This window comes from Lutra lutra, chromosome 10, assembly GCF_902655055.1.
Source record: "Lutra lutra chromosome 10, mLutLut1.2, whole genome shotgun sequence".
Taxonomy (NCBI): Eukaryota; Metazoa; Chordata; class Mammalia; order Carnivora; family Mustelidae; genus Lutra; species Lutra lutra.
Genome location: NC_062287.1, coordinates 49061375 through 49081071, shown reverse-complemented (window position 1 = coordinate 49081071; position 19697 = coordinate 49061375).

The following is a 19697-nucleotide window of genomic DNA, read 5'->3' as shown; positions in this document are numbered from 1 at the left end:
GTCACTGCTTTGGAATAAATTTCAAAATTTTTAAATGGAAGTCTCCAATTTCAATCTTTTACAATATCACTTCAGCTACACAGTGTCTCCTATAAATACAAGAACTTGTCGTTTCTTTTGAAGATTTTATTTACTTATTTATTTGAGAGAGAGAGAGAGAGAGATTGAGGCAGGGGGAGGAGCAGAGGAAGAGGGACAAACAGACTATACTCTGAGCCCTACATGGGGTTCGATCCCACAACTGTGAGAATCATGACCTGAGCTAAAATCAAGTTGGATGCTTAACTGACTAAGCCATCCAGGTGCCCCTGTATTTCCTTTTAGTAGAGAGTCAATTTTAGAAAACAAGTTCTGAGTTCTAGATATGTTCATTGCTACTAGAGTGCTATTGGTCTCGGTCCCTTCAGTGGGCAGATAGAATATATATAAATTGAACCTCATGGTTCAAGCCAGCTTTCTTTTTTTATGTATTTGTTCTGTTCCTCTTCAAGAGTAAGAAGGCTAAGCCCTATTTTCCTCAATATTCTTTCTTTCTTTCTATCTTTCTATCTATCTATCTATCTATCTATCTATCTATCATCTATTCATAGCTAGTCTAACCAATGCCTCCTCTGGATACCCTGTTCATGCAGGCCTTGAATCCCATAGGGTCTCTTCCCAACCTGGACACTATTAGTTTGCTAGGTATGCCATTAATAAAATTCCAGACTGAGTAGTTTCAACAACAGAAATTTATTTTCTCACAGTTCTGGAGGCTAAGAGACTCAGATCAAGGTGTCAGCAGGTTTGGTTTCTCCTAAGGGTTCTCTTTGGCTTACAAATGGCTGCCTTCTCTCTTTGGGTACAAATGGATACCTTCGGGGCTTTTCTCTGTATATACACATCCCTCTGTCTATATGCCTCTACTTAAAAGGACTATAGTCATTTTAGATTAGGACTCACCTTAATGGTACCATTTTAACTTACTAATCACTTTAAACACCCCATCTCTATACACCGCCACATTCTCAGGTATGGGGGTTAAAGCTTCAACATATGAATTCTGGAGGAACAAAATCCAACCCATTCTAGGACATTATCTGCCCCTTTCCAGATTGTCTTCCACCATGTTCTGATTCATTTATCCATGATATTGGTAGTCCACCTAGAAGGGCAGCTTTGTCTTTTTTATAAATTGAATATTGTCAACTGATTTAAGTTGAGAACGTTTAAAGAAGTTTGAACCTTAGAGAAAAAGAGGGTAGAAAGCCTATAGCTATCTAAGGAAGGAGACAAGTTAAGTAGATTCATGATGTTGGAAAATTGTTGGTAGAAAATACTGATTCTCTATTTTCTGTCCCTTCCTTCCTTTCTTTTCCATTTTCTATCACCATCTCTTTCTTTCTTATTAATACTAACTAGCCATCAGGTATCTTGTTTATGATAACAATCCTCCAGTGATTATTGCTGGCATGAGACATTTTTAAATTCTATTTACCAAGAAATAGATAAAAACATTTTGCATCTTATCTAGGTAATGGTGATATTATATCACAGTTCAAATTAGGTTAAATGCAATGGTTTATATAGTCTTTCTTCCTCTGAGGAAATTGTATAGCATAAATACAGAATATAATACTATGACAGGGAGGCTGGTTGTTTGTTTTTATTTTGGTAAACGAGTGTTTTTATTTGTTCATTTAGTTGGTTGGTTTAGGTTTTATTGGTTTTGTTTCTGTTTTAAGAGATTCATTTATTAATCAAAGATCTAGATATTAGAAATACTGCCATTTTCCTTATGGAAGCATAAAAATTCCAGAGTAAAAAACACAAAGGAGCTTGACTTTATCTTTTTTATTTTAAATCCAGTATCGTTAACTTACAGTGTTAAGTTAGTTTCAGGTATACCATAAAGAACCTTAATACACATAATACCAGTGATGTGATGAAGGACGTGTGCAGCAAAGCATTCAGAGAGGCACTAAACCAACACTATAGAGAAAACGCTGAAGAACTACATTGCTCTTCTAGAAGGTATGTATGAAACTGAAGCTCCAAATACCAGAAAGAGTTAGATGGATGCTGGAGAAAGAACAATCTAGACAGAGAAAGAACAAGAAGAGAGCATCTGGCAAACTCAGGGAAATATTAAAAGAGCCTGGCATTTTAAAGTAAAGAGTGTTCATAGAAGATGAAGGAGCAGGACATACCTGGCGGGTACCAACACTGGAAGACTGTATGACATACAGAGCAATTTGGGTTTATCTTCAAGGCAGTGGAAAAACACTGAGTAACTTGAAGGAAAAGAGTGAAATCATCCAATTTACATATAGAAGATTGTTCATAGACAGTGTGGAGGATGAATTAGAAGGGCATGAGATTAAAGGCAAGAAGTTAATGCAGTTCCACAGATACAATAGAGTCAATCACAGTAACGTCAGAGTGGCATATTTTTTAACCCCGCACTACATTTTATATAAATTCATGGCATGGGAAAATATAAATTGTGCTTACAAAAATGGGACATTTTTAACAAATCATGACTTACACATCCAAATAAATCCTTCTAAGTAGTAATCCATAAAAATATATGCTTATTTTATTTTATTTTATTTTATTTTTTTTAAACTGATGTTTAAACTTTTTTTTTTATATTTTATTTATTTATTTGACAGACAGAGATCACAAGTAGGCAGAGAAGCAGGCAGAGAGAGAGGAGGAAGCAGGCTCCCCTTTGAACAGAAAGCCCGACGTGGGGCTCGATCCCAGGACCCTGGGATCATGACCTGAGCCGAAGGCAGAGGCTTAACCCTCTGAGCCACCCAGGCGCCCCTATATGCTTATTTTAACAGCACTATCGCCACTCAAAAAATATTTAGATCTCTTCCTTTAAACTTGCTATTAAAGGTAGTTTATGTTATACTAAAAATGTTTATTGCTTTATAAATTGTTTTAAAGTTGTTACTAGCAGATATTTGAACAAAAATGTCATTGCCTTACTTAATCTGACATTTTGTTTATAAATACCCTCCACCCTTCCTTAAATTGAATGAAAGGAATTTGGGTACTTTTAGGAAACAAAAGATATACACACAGGTTAAAGTGTCATAGCCCCTGTAGGTGCTTTATAAATAAACGCTCCCTTTATTTACATATTCTTTCTCTGACTCTGCATATTTTCCACCTCCCCTAGTTCTACTACCTATTGAATCTCAGTTTATCTCCTAGTAAAAGAGTAATTATAGGGATGCCTGGGTGGCTCAGGTGGTTAAGCATCTGACTTTTGATTTCAGCTCAAGTCATGATCTCAGGGTTGTGAGATCCAGCCCCAGGGCAGGCTCCACACTTGGGGGTGGAGGGGTTAAGTCTGCTTGAGATACTTTCCCTCTCTGTCTATGCCCTGCCTTGTTCATGTGCTCAAGTGCACAGGTAGGTTCGCTCTCTTTTAAATAAATAAATAAGTCTTTAAATCTCACTTACAGATTTGCTGTGAAGGTTCCCATGAGGATTCAAGAGAATGTATATAGGGTACTTAGCTTTGTGTCATTTAAAAAATCTCTTTTTAAAAAGTCATTATTTAACCCATTGGAAGACATAAGTAATATGATTTAATTACTCAGGTTCCTAGATGACCCAGGTTGATAACATAGAGAAAAACAAGGGCACAGAAAATGTATATTATAATGTTAGTATTACACTAAGCAGAACTTTATATTTGGGTGGTTCAGTCTTAAGATAGTTTGACAGGATCTTCAGATCTTTACTATGGGCATCATCATTATTTTATTGCAGTTTACTTAGATGAAGTATGTAAATACTAGAATTTGAGACAATGTGCTTTTCTCCTGAAGTATAGTTGATACAGAATGCTACATTAGTTTCGGGTTTACAACATCTGGATTCCACAAATCTATACCTCATGCCATGTACACATATGTAGCTACCATGGAGACAATTTATCTTTAAGTCCGTTAGTACATTCATACTAAAGAAGAGTTCCTTCCAGAGATTATACTAAGATACAGATAAAAATATGTTCTATTATGTCAGCTTATTTAGGACAAACTTTTCTGTTTTGTTTTTTTTTTTAAGATTTTATTTATTTATTTGACAGACAGAGATCACAAGTAGGCAGAGAGGCAGGCAGAGAGAGAGGAGGAAGCAGGCTCCCTGCCGAGCAGAGAGCCCCATGCGGGGCTCAATCCCAGGACCCTGAGATCATGACCCGAGCCAAAGGCAGAGGCTTTAACCCACTGAGCCACCCAGGTGCCCCAACTTTTCTGGTTTTAACTTCTACTTGAGCAAAGTTCGATTTGTCTTCACAGAATGTGTTAGAAATATCTAGTGGGTTACAATGAACAATTGTCTATCCTTTTGAACTTTCTTATTACGTCCATGCCCTTAACATCCCTTTTCAACTGAGTCCACTATTTACTCTTATCAGCTGTGACTTGCTGAGCAGACATTTACCTAATATAATTCTCAGAACAACTATAATCCAAGTGTATTTTATTACAGATACTTCCTAAACTCAATATATCAAATTCAGTCAATATATTCTGTTCATGGAAGTAGGGGAACTTCAAATTAGAAGAGGTTATGAGATAGACATGAAATTCAATCATTAACTTAGAAATATCAAGAGGTGGAGGCTTCTACATTTTAAAAGAATGTCTCTTCAATTTTTGTATAGCTTCAATCTTAGAAATATTATTTATATTTAATATAAGCTTTCCTTCTTTAATTTCTAACTAATAATTCATGCCTTAGGTTGTATGTTACTAGGCTCTGAAGATACTAAAATTATTTAGTCCTGATCTCCAAAGATTATACAAACTTGAAGAAAAGAAAATGAACCAATTTATAAGGATAGTGGGTGTCACAAAGGAAAAGTAACAGTGCTATTGGAAATACAATTAACAGACTTCATTTAGTCTGAGTTAACTGAAATTAATTGCTTAATATTATGCCCCCATCATTGGTTCAAAGGTTATTTAAGAAGAGTGACTGTCGTATTCATCACTGTAATTCTAGGATGAGGACAAAATCTGATTTATAGCTATAGAGATTTTTTTTTTTAGTTTTTTCATTGTTTTATTCTGTCTTGATCTTTCAATAACTTTTATCAGTAATGTCATTCAGTTTTGTATTATCTACAAATGTATTAAGTATTTTTTAAACAAAAACAATGAATGGTATCAATTTAACTCAACTTACGTTTAATATATAACTAAATTGCTAAGCTATATGTTATAAAATACTGAAGGCTCTAAGAAACATTTTTATCATATAATATTAGGTATTCTATATACATAATACTATGCTTACTAAAAAATAGAATTTAACAGGCAGTAGGCTACAGCTGGTAACAGAAGTTTAATTTCTTGTTGCTAAGAGAGAGTTTCTTATGAAGCATTTATTAGTCCTCAGAGAAGGAAATCAGTCACTTCAGGTTTGATTTCCCTTACCTTATCAAAATCTAATTGGGTTTGCTAAATGAGCTAAATAACATGTGAAAATTCTGTACATAAAATAAGGACACTTTAACGTGTTACAATTATGAAGACAACTCTAAATCTGGGTATCCTTTCAGTACATATTTGAAGTACACACTGCATATATAGCCATTGCGCTAGACCCCAGAAATAAAAAGATTGAAACAGGACTCCCATACTTATTACACACAGTCTTCAAAGGTATCAGAACCACAAGTTAGAAAAAAAAAAAAAAAAAGCAAACTAAGTGTTATAAAGTAGTTACAAAATGTTATGCAAGTACAAAAGTAAGTGATTTTCCTTGGTTTATCTGAATTATTTTGAAAACTTGGCTCATTTCTTTGATCTCAAATTCTTTTTTTTTTAAAGATTTTATTTATTTATTTGACAGAGATCACAAGTAGCCAGAGAAGCAGGCAGAGACAGAGGAAGGGAAGCAGGCTCCCTGCTGAGCAGAGAGCCCCATGGGGGCTCCATCCCAAGACCCTGAGACCACGACCCAAGCCGAAGGCAGAGGCCCAACCCACTGAGCCACCCAGGTGCCCCTGATCTCAAATTCTTAAATAAAGTATCTATCATACATATAGAAAGGTAAAAAAATAATTTTAAGTGTAGAGCTTGATATTTGACCAAAAGTACATGCTCATGTAAATACTCCCATATCTGTATGATGTTTTTACAATCTCCAAATAACTAACCACCCTTTCTCCATAAAGAAAATAGGTAAGAATAGATTAATTATCCTTATTTTTTAAACTTTGAATAAACTGAATCATATACTAAGTACTTTTTTTATTTTTTGCTTTTAACCACTCAAAGTGAGGGTCATCCATATCTTTGCATTTACTGGTGGTTTAATTTCTTTTCTACATAGGATTCCATTTATTTATTCAGTTTATTACTCATTTTACTCTTCAAGGCTATATGGATTATTTTTAATTTGAGGCTAATTAATATTCTGTATGAGCATGTTATGAGCTAAATGTTTTTGTACCTCCAAAATTCATATATTGAAACCCTACCCCACAGTGAAATAGTTTTAGGAGATGGGGTCTTTAGGATGTAATTAAAATTAAATGAAGTCATGGACCAGAGCCCATCTGAATGGGAACAGTGGCCATAAAGGTCAATACAGTTGCTTCCTCTCTTTGCCTTTTCTGCCATGTGACTATACAATGAGAAGTCTGGAACCCAGAAGAGCACCTTCGCCAAGACCCACCCATGTTGGCATCCTGACCTCAGACTTCTGCTTCCATAATTATAAGAAATTAATTTATGTTATTTATAAGTAACCCAGTCTAAGGCACTTTGTTAAAACAGCTCGAACCGAGATGATCTAGTTAAGATTTCCATCTTGTTCATGACTTCCAGGGAAGATGGCATAGTATAAGGACCCTGAGCCCATCTTGTCTCAGGGATATAACTGGTTAATACTCACATCAGTGTAAATAACCCAGAAAATGACCCAAAGACTGGAAGAGTGTATTCTCCACAGCTACATACAGAGAATAAGCCAAATTGAAGATGACAGAAAGGGTGCAGACCTGGTCAGCAGCCAACTGGACCTGAGGGGTTGTTTTGGGGAGGGAGGTATGTCACAATCCAGTGAGAGGAAAGAAACAGACTTTCAACCAGAAAGTATAGGGCAAAGATGAATCCCTATAACATTTATCTTTGAAAAGCTGAAGGGCCAAATTCTGAGAATTCCTACAATCAGTGGGATTTAAAACCTGGAACTTTAAAAATCAATAGGCTTGGCAATGGGAGGTCCAGTAAGGTGAGAGGAAACTGAGTTCCACCCTAAAAGAGACAGACAACAAACAGCACTAAGTGGACACTGCATAGAAGTAGCAATTTGAAAAACAGCTGGGGTATATGCAAGGGAAATTTGTTTACAATCTCAGAACACATGCTGGAGAAATAGGGATCATTGGGGGATTTCACCAGAGACAAAGAAGCTGACTGGTGCCCTTCCTCTCCCCTGTCGCCAGCCTAAACACATGACCATAAGCAGGAACCAGGTGGTGTCAACACTCAGCATATAACTGAATAAAACCATGCCCCACATACATGTAGCCTGTGGACACACCCTCTCCAGCAAGACCTCTGTTCCATGTCTTTTCCCACAGGAGCCCTGTGTCTGGTTCCATGCTCAGTGGGGGGTCTGCTTGAGATTCTTTCCCTCTCCCTGTCTTTTCCTTCCCGCATTTGTTCACTCTCTTTAAAAACAGAATAATAATAATAATAAATCTAACAAACAAACAAAAAAACTACAAAAGGACCACATGGAAGGCTCAGCTGGTTAAGCATCTGCTTTCAGCTCAGGTCATGATCCCGGGACCCTGGGATCAAGCCCCACATCTGGCTCCCTGCCCAGTGGTGAATCTTCTTCTCCCTCTGTTCCCACCTCATGTTATTTTTCTTGTACATGCTCTCTCTCTCAAATAAATAAAATCTTAAAAAAAAAAAAAAAGCAAAGAACAGTCTTAGATATGCAAACTAAAGAGAAAAGAATCCAAATATATCACTAAGGAAAGCCAACTAACTATGAGAAAACAAGAGAAGAAAGGAACGGATAACCATAAAAACAACCATAAAACAGTACCAAAATGGCAAAAAGTATAAATAAATTGTAAAGTTATAATTAAATACCTATTAATAATGAATTTGAACGCAAAAAACCTAAATGTTCCAGACAAAAGATATAAGGTGACAGAACAGATAAAAACACAAGACCCATTTATACACTGCCAATTAGAGACTCATTTTAAACCTAAAGACACATGCAGATTGAAAGTGAAAGGATGGAAAAGTATTTATGCAAATGGAGTGGAAAAAAAAGTCAGGGTAGTAATACATATATCAGACAAAATACACTTTAAAACAAAGACTATAACAAGAGACAAAGAAGGATACTATATAATCAGAATGGAATAATCCAACAAGATATAACATTTATGAATATTTATACACCCAACATGGGAGCGCCCAAATACATAAAACAATTAATAACAAAACTAAAAGAATCAATCAATAATAATACAATAATATAGGGGACTTTAACACCTCATTTATATTAGTGGACAGATCATCTAAACAGAAAATCAACAAGGAAACAGTGGCTTTGAATGACACACTGGACAAGACAGGTTTAACAGACATATTCAGGATATTCCATCCTGAGACAGAATACACATTTTCTTTGAATGCACATTGAACATTATCCAGAATAGATCACATATAAGGCCACAAAACAAGTCTCAACAAATTCAAAAAGCTTGAAGTCCTACTATGCATCTTTTCTGACCACGATGCTATGAAACTAGAAATTAACTACAAGGAAAAAAAATCTGGAAAGAGCACACATATATGGAAGTTAAATAACATGCTACTAAAGAATGAATGGGTCAACTGAGAAACCAAAGAAAAAACAAAAAAAAAATTACATGGAAAGAAATGAAAATAAAAACACGATGGTCCAAAATCTTTGGGATGCAGCAATACCAAACTGCAGGAATCATAATCCCAGATTTCAAGTTATGCTACAAAGCTGTACTAATCACTATGGTACTGGCACAAAAATGGACAATAAATAAATGGCAAGAATAGAGAGACCAAAAATAAACCTGCAACTATATGGTCAACTAACATTTGACAAAGAAGGCAAGAATATGCAATGGGAAAAAGTCTCTTCAGCAAATGGCACTGGGGAAACTGGACAACTACATGTAAAAGAATGAAACTGGACCACTTTCTTACACTATACACACAAAAAAACCTCAAAATGGATTAAGGGCCTAAATGGGAAACCTGAAACCACAAAAAAACCTTGAAGAGAGCAGAGAAAGTAACTTCTCTGACATTGGTTAAAGCAAAATTTTTCAAGATAGGTCTCTTGAGGCAAGGGAAACAAAAGCACAAATGAACTACTAGGACTACATTACGATAAAAAGCTTCTGTACAGCAAAAGAAATAATCAACAAAACTAAAGAGAGTCTACTACATGGGAGAAGATATTTGCAAACGACATCTCTGATAAAGGTTTAGAATCCAAAATACATAAAGAACTCACACAACACCAAAAAACAAATAATCTGGTTACAAACAGGCAGAAGATACAGACACTTCTCCAAAGAAGAGATACAGATAGTGAACAGGCACATGAAAATTTGCTTAACATCATCAGGAAAATGCAAATGAAAACTACAATGCAATACCACCTCACACCTGTTAGGATTGCTAAGATCAGTAACTGAAGAAACAACAAGCATGGGCAAGGATGTGGAGAGAAAGGAACCCTCATGCACTGTTAGAGGGAATGCAAGCTGGTGCAGCCATTGTGGAAGACAGTATGGAGGTTCCTAAAAAAATAAAAAAATAGAATTACCATATGATCCAACAATTCCTGTAGTGGGTGTTTACCCACGAAATACAAAAACACTAATTTGAAAAGATATATGCACCTCTGTGTTTACTGCAGCATTATTTATATTATTTAGTAGCCAAATTATGGAAGAAGCCCAAGTATCCATCAACAAATGAATGGATAAGAAAAAATGGTATATATACATGTATATATACAAACATACATCTATATGGTATACACAACACACACACACACACAATGGAATATTAGTCATAAAAAGAAAATCTTGCCATTTGCAACAATGAAGATGGAGCCAGATGGCATAATGCTAAGCAAAATAAGCCAGTCGGAGAAAGACAAATACCGTGTGATTTCACTTACATGTATTATTTAAGAAACAAAATAAATGGGGCATTTGGGTGCCTCAGTCTATTAGGCATCTATTTACCTTTGGCTCAGGTCATGATCTCAGGGTCTTGGTATGGATCCTGACATACGGCTCCCTGCTCAGAGGGGAGGCTGCTTCTCCCTCCCCCTCTGCCACCAACCTCCTGCTTGTGCCTGCTCTCTCTAATAAAAAATATAATCTTAAAAATCAAAGCAAAACAAAACAAATGAACAACAACAACAAAAAAGACAAATCAAAAAGATACTCTTAACTATGGAAAACAAACTGATGGTTACCATAAGGGTGGTTGGTAGGGTTGGGTCAAACAGGTGATGGGGATTAAGAATACAACTATCTGGGGTGCCTGGGTGGCTCAGTGGGTTAAGCCGCTGCCTTTGGCTCAGGTCATGATCTCAGAGTCTTGGGATCGAGCCCCGCATCGGGCTCTCTGCTCAGCAGGGAGCCTGCTTCCTCCTCTCTCTCTGCCTGCCTCTCTGCCTGCTTGTGATCTCTCTGTCAAATAAATAAATAAAATCTTTAAAAAAAAAAAGAATACAACTATCTTTATGAGCACTCAGTAATGTACAGAGTTGTTGAATCACTCTTTTGTATGCTTAAACTAATATAACACTATATGTTCACTATCTTGGAATTAAAATTTAAAAAAAGATTTATCTTTTATAGTAAATGTTTTAAGTGTGTGTATGTGTATGTGTCTACTTTTTGCACACATCTTATTATGTATTTATTGTGTATTATATTTGATGTTTTCTTAAACTATATTGGAATGTCTTTTTGCATAATTTTAAAATTTATAAACTTTATGTATTATATTTATATTAACTACAGTTGACTTTTTTAAAAAGCACTTACTCATCTGAAAGAGAGAGAGAGGGTTGTGTGTGTGTGTGTGTACACGCACATGTGTGCACATGTGCACGAAGTGGGGAGGGGCAGATGGAGAGGGAGAGAGAATCCCAAGCAGACTCTGTGTTGCGTGTGGAGTCTGAAATGGGGCTCCATCTCAAACCCTGAGATCACAACCTTAGCTGAAACTAAGAGTTGGACGTTCAACTGACTGTACCTAGGCACCCTGTTACAACTGATTATATTGAGCTTTCATCATGTTACGTGCATCTCATAATGCTTTCTGTATGCGTTATTTTGAATTTTGAAATATACAAATAAATGGTATATAAAAAATGATAGCTCTATCACTGTTTTCCATCCTGACACTGCTTTTTTTCATGCCTTAATTAACTTGCTAGAATCATCAATTACAAGTTGAATAGAAGTAACAATAGTTACTACTTTGTCAGTTTCTAGACTTCAAAGTATCAACAAACTACTATATGCATGACTGAAGATTATGTGTAGAGGCCCTATTATAAATTAAACATTGTGCCTCCTACTCCAATTTTGGGTAAAGATTTCATACTTAATGGATATCAAATTTTATCTGCATATATTGAAATGAATTTGGTTTTTTTCCTGTTAATAAGCATCAACTTATTTTTGACATTAAAGCAAATTTGCATACTTAAATAATTATAAAAACAGATTAACAGAGCTGCATTTCATGGTTTGGTAATATTTTATGATTTTAGTTTCCATACTTATGAGAGATAATTGTCTCTCATTTTTATTTCTCATAATGCTCTCATCAGGTTTTTATTTCAAATTTATTTGGGCTTTTTGAAATATATCCCCTCTTTCTCTATTCTGATATGGTTTAATATTGGTGTTATCTCTTTCTCAAATGTTTGGCAGAATTCACTAATAAAGCAATTTGAATGTGGGGGTCTTTGGGAGGAAGATTAAAAATTCCAGATTTTACAGCTTTCATAGATTCAGAATAAGTCAGATTTTCTATTTCTTCATACATTTATTTAGTGAGTTGTGATTTTCTTAAAATTTTATTATCTTATGTAAATTTTTAAATTTATTATTCATAATATCCTTCTATTATATATTTAATACCTATAGGACATATTATTATAGTCCTTTTTTTCTTCCTGATAATGGTAATTTATATTTAATCTCCCTTTCATTTTGTCATTCTATCCAGGTTATATCTAATTTATTAATCTTTTCAAGTAATCAATTTTGGCTTTACTGATCATCATTATTTTACATTTATTATTCCATTAATTTCTGTTCTAATCTTTGTTATTTTATTCTCCTACTTTGCTTCAGTTTAATTTTCTGGTTGTTTTAAAATTTGATGTTAATACTTAGAAGGTAGGTAGTTCTTCTCTTCCAATATGTTCATTAAAGACACACATTTCTAAGCCCAGGTCTAGTTGCCTCAACAAGTTCAAATTTCCCTTTGCAAATTTTTCTTTAACCAATGAGTTATTTAAAAGTATATTTCCAAACAATTTGAGATTTTCTAGTAACCTTCGACTATTGATGTCTAGTTTATTTTCACTTTGGACAAAAAACATTTTACTTGATTTCAATCTTCTGAAATTAAGATTTTCTTTGTGGCATGGCATAGAGCCAGTTTTGGTAACTAAGTCATTTAACTCAAACAGGATGTACATTCTTCAGCTTATTTGATGTGGTGTTCTTTATGTGCAATCTACTGAATTTAGAAAATTATATTGTTCAGGTCTTACTCTTCCTGACATTTTGTTTGCTTGTCTTATCCATTGATTTCAGAACAGTGTTAAAATCCCCCATTTTAATTATGGATTTGTCCCTTTCTCTTTTATGTTATGCTCTTTTGCCTTGAATATATTGTAACTATGAATTTAATTCTTTGCCATTTTTTTATTTTTAAGAAAATCTTTTATTGTGAAAACTCTTATCTCTAGTAAAGCTTATTGTTTAAAAGTTTATTTTTCTGATACTACTATAACACATGCAGCAATTTTTTGAAAACTTCTCTGTGTATCTATTTCCATATTTTTTCTTCAATCTTTTTCTAACCTTATATTAAAACTGTATCATGTGTGGGGCACCTGGGTGGCTCAGTGGGTTAAGCTTCTGCCTTTGGCTCAGGTCATGTATTATCCCAGGGTCCTGGCATCGAGCCCCACATAGGGCTCTCTGTTCAGCAGGGAGCTTGCTTCCCCCTCTCTCTCTGCCTCCTTCCCTGTTTACTTGTGATCTGTCAAATAAATAAATAAATCTTAAAAAAAAAAAACTTATTCTTTTAAGATTTATTTATTTGAGAGAGAGAGCATGAACAGGAAGAGGGAAGGAAAAAATCCTCAAGCAGACTCCCCACCAGGCACAGAGTCTTACAGGTGCCTCTATTCCAGAACACCAAGATCAGAAGCTGAGCCAAAATAAAGAGTTGGACACTCAACTATTCTCAGTTTCTGATTCTTGGTTGCAGTTAATGTCCTAATCTCATGGGTGGTGAGATGGAGCTCTGCGCTGGGTTCCATGCTCAGCAAGAATCTGCTTGGATATTCTTTTCCTCTGCCCCTTCCCCTGCTCACACCCTCTCTCTCTTTCTAAAATAAATACATAAATCTTAAAAAAAAAAAACCCTTAGTCTTATAATCTTGTCTTTTAATTATAACTTTTACTTTATTTACATTTAATATAATTTCTGCTATATATGGATATACTCTGCTACTATCTGTTTTATATTTACTCCCTGTCTTTTATGTTGTTTTTTCTCCCTTCTTTTGGCTTTATTAAAAGTTTTTAACAATTATATTTCCTACCAACTTTATTGTTGCATTGTCCAACTATTCTTTTAGTTACTACTCTAAGGCTTAGAGCATGTACTCCTGACTTATTAAATTCTAATATAAATTAATAATTTTACCATTTTCCAGAAAATCCAAGGATTTGAGTACTCAATATTTTAATTAGGAAAATTTCTATGACATATATTCCATTTCAATTTTTTATCTAGCCTTTCTAATGTATTGTTAAATGTATTTATTTACTTTTTAATTTGTTATTTTGATCTTAAATAATAATACTGGTATTTAAATCTTTTTATATTTTTAAGAGTTTAACTGAAATTCCTCATCCTGAAATTTTTCTAAAGCATTTACTTTTCAGAACACATCTCCCACTATGTATCTACCTCAATTCTTCTATGCTATAAATAAATGCTCATTCAGTTTGTCATCACCTAAACATGCTTAGAGTTTACCCATATCTGGACCAAGAGTGCATATATTTTTATACTCTCTTTTACTGAGACCCTGCCTATATTTCAAGTTGCAGATCAAACCTGGACTCCTATTAGGAGAAAACTGTTTCTCTACTCATATCACTTGATACCAAATATGTGGGTTTCATACAGCAAGTAATTTTTCTAATTCCCTGTGGATACCAGTGGATGCTCTACAATTTGATTTAATTCTGATACTTACTATTCAGAGTTAGCACAGACCCTACAGGTTAAGGGCTCAATTCCACCAGACTATGTGCCCCTTCAGATGCAAAACACAAGTAGTGGGTCCTCAGGGTACCCAGACTTCTGTCTAACTCGGCTATCAATCAAAGATTCCCGAAACCCCATCCTCAGTTTCAATACTTCGCTATAATGGCTCACAGAATTCAGGATAACAGTTTACTTATGTTTATTGATTTATTGTAAAGGATATTATAAAGGATACAGATAAATTACCAAATGAAGAGGTTCATAGTGTGAGACTAGGAAGGCTCCTCAGCACAGGAGCTCTGTCCCGGTAGAGCTGAGGTCCACCATTTTCTCAGTTGGATGCTCATCAACCCCAAAGCTCTCCAGACCCCACTGTTAAGGGATTTTTACAGAAGTTTCACCATGTAAGCATGAACGATTATATTAGTCTCCACAGGATGGGGGAGGGGAGTGGTAAGACCAAGGTTTCAAGTTTCTAATGATGACTTGGCATTTCTGGTGACCAGCATCCATCTAGGAGGCCAACAAAAGCTGCCTCATTAGAATAAAAGACATTCCTATCAGCCAGGAAATTCCAAAGAATTCAGGAGCTCTACATAAGATGCTCCTATCACCATCATCATTCAGGAAATTACAAGGGTTTTAGGAACTTTTTGTCGGGAAGCTAAGGCAGAGACTAAATATATATATATATATATATATATATATATATATATATATATAATTTCTTACGTCATGCTTAGATACATTTGTCTTGATCTAAATAATTATATCTCATTATGCAAGATTTTTCTTATTATTTATTTATACATATTGTATATCATATTGCATATTGTGTGTGTCTGTGTGTGTATATATCAAAAGCTTGTACATATCAAAAGCTCATATGGTCAAGCTCATATTTTTTGGTGCCCCACACAACGTGTAATACAGTGTCTTAACTATAATCACTTTATGACAAATATAAGCTATAGAGAGATAGCATAGCCTGGTGGAAAGAATTTGAAATTGAAATGGAGGTAAAATATTGGATTCAAATTTGAATTATTCTACTTACTGGCTGTGTGACATAGAATGATTTATCTGAAACTCGGTTTCTCATACACAGTTTTGAAATATTATTAACAGTATACTCTATAGGATAAAGTTTTGGAATTAACTGGGAAAAAGCCTACAAAAACACCCCTACTGGTACATAAATAAACATTCATAATAGTCTACTTTCTATGGACCTCTGCTTATGTGGTCAAATGGATAAAAGTCTGTGGAAAAAAAACATGGAGCACTGGGTATGGTACAAAAACAATGAATACTGTTATGCTGAAAATAAATTAAAAAAATGATTAATTAAAAAAAAAGTTTGTGAAAAAAAAACAAAAACTTCTAGATTATTTTTTGGTGATTCTACTCAAAGTTTAGGCTCCTTCATGACACGTTTGTGAAGCAACCCAAGTAAAATTATTGAAAAAAAAAATAGGGACATTAATAGCTTTTAAAATTTCTTTTTTATCCTCTACAAAACAGATAAAATTGATCTTGTATGAAAAGATAACAGCAGTATGCACAGCAAAACAGATCTGCAACTTTCAGTAGTTTGACCAGATGATAACTTTCCTGAGGAATGAAGAATAGACCTGAACATACCCCACAGTGCTGCCTCACTTTCCAACCAACTGTCTTTACTGAAATTGTGCAAAATATTTCATGTAGAAAACAAAAAGGTACAAAAGTGCTCATTTGACAATTTCTCTCTTGGTTGAAAGATTTCTGACATTTCAGTATTTTCTCACTCTCCATAATTTGACAAAAATAATTTTATATTGATTTTTTTTTTGCTTGGCATTTTTTTTTTCTGCTACTACCTAAAGATTTTTGAAAAACGATAATAATCATGGACATCTGCTGGTCCATGACTCTATAAGTTCATCTGGAATATCTTATAAGATTCTTTGTAAAGCCTCTGCTCTGACTCTCTTAGTGTCCTGAACTTTGTCAGTGGGCTCCTGGTCTTTCCTTGAGAACAGGTATTGTGACTGAGCACAAAGTCAGCCCTGAAAAATAGATCAGAATGAATGTTGTAGATACTAAACAAAAAAGATCAGTAGATAAATGAACAAATGCTTGGAAAGTCCCTACTTAGAAAAAAGTCACTACTTAGTAAATCTTGGATTTTTTTTTTCTGGAAGTATGTATTCATTTAAGAGAAAAACACATTAAATTAATAATGTATATACAATGTCTTATATGCTACAAAAGACACCTCTGTCACTTATATAATATAAGCCTCTGAATGACTCTGTGAAATAGATATTGCTATTATTTAGACCAACATACAGATGACAAAAATGTGGCAAAGAGAGACTTAACAAATTTGATCAAGTTTGTGGGTAGTAGAAGCATTGGTCTATAGACTAGGTCCCTTGTAATACTTTCCTGCACCAGCCATTATAACATTACCTGAACGAAATCTTCCTCCCCATACTATTTCCACACTGACTCAGTGAAACTATCTCCCATATCATCTCTGATTTCTTCCTTTCTGATCTCAGAGACTTTGGAGAGCTAACCATTTAAATTGATGCCTCTGTTTCATTATACATGGTCTTCTTTTATCAAGTTACATGTCTTTTCCCAAAAAGACACTAATTTCTTCATAATAAAAACATGATTACTTTATTGCAAAGAAGAAAGCAATTAATATGTACATGCAAACATTTAATGAAGTGAAATTCAACATCAAGAGTATAGAAACACCATTCCATCAAGTTAGTGAAGATGAATTGACAGCATTCATTGGCATCCTAAATAAAACCGATTCCAATATATATATTTATTTGCCAGAAATGTTACTGGATAAGTGTAACTGCTCATTTCTGAGGTGCCTATCTTTACAACATTTAATATAATGTAGTGCCAAAGAATTTTGGGCTTTCATTCTGCATTTTTTAATTTTTATTACCCATGATATTCTGACTACCAAAGAAGAACTTAGCCATAAAACTAAATGGAAAATATGTAAATATATCTCTAAAGTTGCTCATCGTTCCCAAATAAATATTTCATCTTCTCAAATAAGCAAAGGAAAGAAAAGAATAAAGAAAGAAATAGTAATTAAAAATATAAAAAGTTAATGTTGAGTAGATTTTCTCAATGCTTATGGATTAAAGGTTTATCATCTGATAGTGGAAATAATTTTCAGGGCTTTCAGGTACCTCATACTAAGCAGTAATTCTACTCTGCCGACAGTGTTTTCCATTTTTCACTTTTTTTTTTCATTTCTGACTTTCTAAAAAAATTTTTAATTTTTCCTTTCTTCTCAAGTTTACCTTTTTTCATTTAGCTAATAATTTTGCCTAATACTTAACTGAAGTATATATGAATCAACTTCAATCAACTGTTCACCTATTAGTATCGGCAAACTATCCATACTCCTTGCTTTTCTTCTTGTCATCAGAGATTCAGTCTCTATATGTCACCTGGGCTCCATAATGGAATCCAAAATTTCTACTTCTCACCAATGCCATTATGAGCACCTGAGAACAAGCCACCTCCTTCTTGGACTACTGAAAATAATCCGATCTCTTGCCCCCCTAAAATCCATTTCCTTACAGAATCCAAAATTGGTTTATTTAATTCATCAATCCGTTCATTCATCTGCTCTGCAAACATGTATTGACTGCTTACTCTATGTCAGGCACTATTTGATATACTGAGGATACACTGATAAAACTGACAAAAACCCATACCACGATTGAGGTTATATTTTTGAGGATAAGAAATACAATCACTAAGTTAAATTATTTTATATATAACATGCATGCTATATAGATAGACATGAGATCTATCTACATCTACATATCTATCATATGAGAAAAAACAAAGAAAAGAAGGAGATATTATATAGTGATTCATTAAAAATCTAGAGTGACCAGGAAAATCTCCACAGAAAATGTCGCTTCTGAGTAAAGATCTGAGGAAATGAGGTATTTATCTGGGAGAAGCTTCTTCTCTGAACACTGTGGTTGCTGGGTTGAAACTGCAGGGGCAAAGGCAGGAATACCAGTTAAGGGGGGAGAACAATAATTATACCAACAATGGTCCAGAATGTTGCTGATGAAGGTGGCATGAAGGTGACTCAGGAAGATGGATATGTAGATTTGGAGTTTAAGGGAGAAATTAGGACTTGTTAGCGACTAAATGTTTGTAAACCTGTCCCAAATTCATAGATTAATCTAAAGAAAGGTGTACAAATGACTGTGTTAAGATAAATTGTAGAAAGAAATCTAAATAAAACAAATTGAATTAAGAACAACACTTTCCCACCGAGTTGCCTTTCAAGAGTAACTGTGACCCTTACTTCTGAGATTTGTTCAACACTTACTAGAATTTTTAAGAATGACCTCAAAGAGAAATCACGAAGATTAAGTATATTAATGTTCTTGTATTTTACTTTATCTAGTATTTAACAGACTATATTTATGTCTACCATTTTTAAATTGTGGTATCTTTCTCCTAAGGGCATGAAATATGTGCCCACTACTCCTTCCTAATTTTTAGAACCTCCTTACACAACAATATTCTTGTATCTTTCATTGACTATTTAGGAATTTTCACCATTGAGTTCTAGAAGATAGCATTTACCTAGAATCATTTTATACATTTTGAAAAAAATGAAAATTTAGTGCAAAGTCAGATAAATAAGTGTGATTTCTAGAAATATTTCTTTAGAAATAGCCAAACCAAAAAATAAAAATAAAAACTCTCTTAATTGCATGACAGTTTTATTATCTATTTTCCAACACTTAAATATTTGAGAAAATAGAATTTTTTTATATTGTCCTTTTTGTCTAATAATTTATCATTTTGTAAATATAAGGCAAAATTAACCTTCCTTTGTTTCAGCATTTTTTTATTTTAGAAAACTACAGCCCTCATTCTAGTTGACAGTTTGTCTCTTTTCTAGATTGATGTTCAGCAGCATATTATCTGAGAGGTTGGTTAAGGAGGGAGCACAAAATTTCACCCTATCGAGACCAGTGATAACTTCTCTGTCACCAAAAAAAGGCCATCACATACCAAAATGAATACTTAGCAATGGGAATTTTTGGTCAG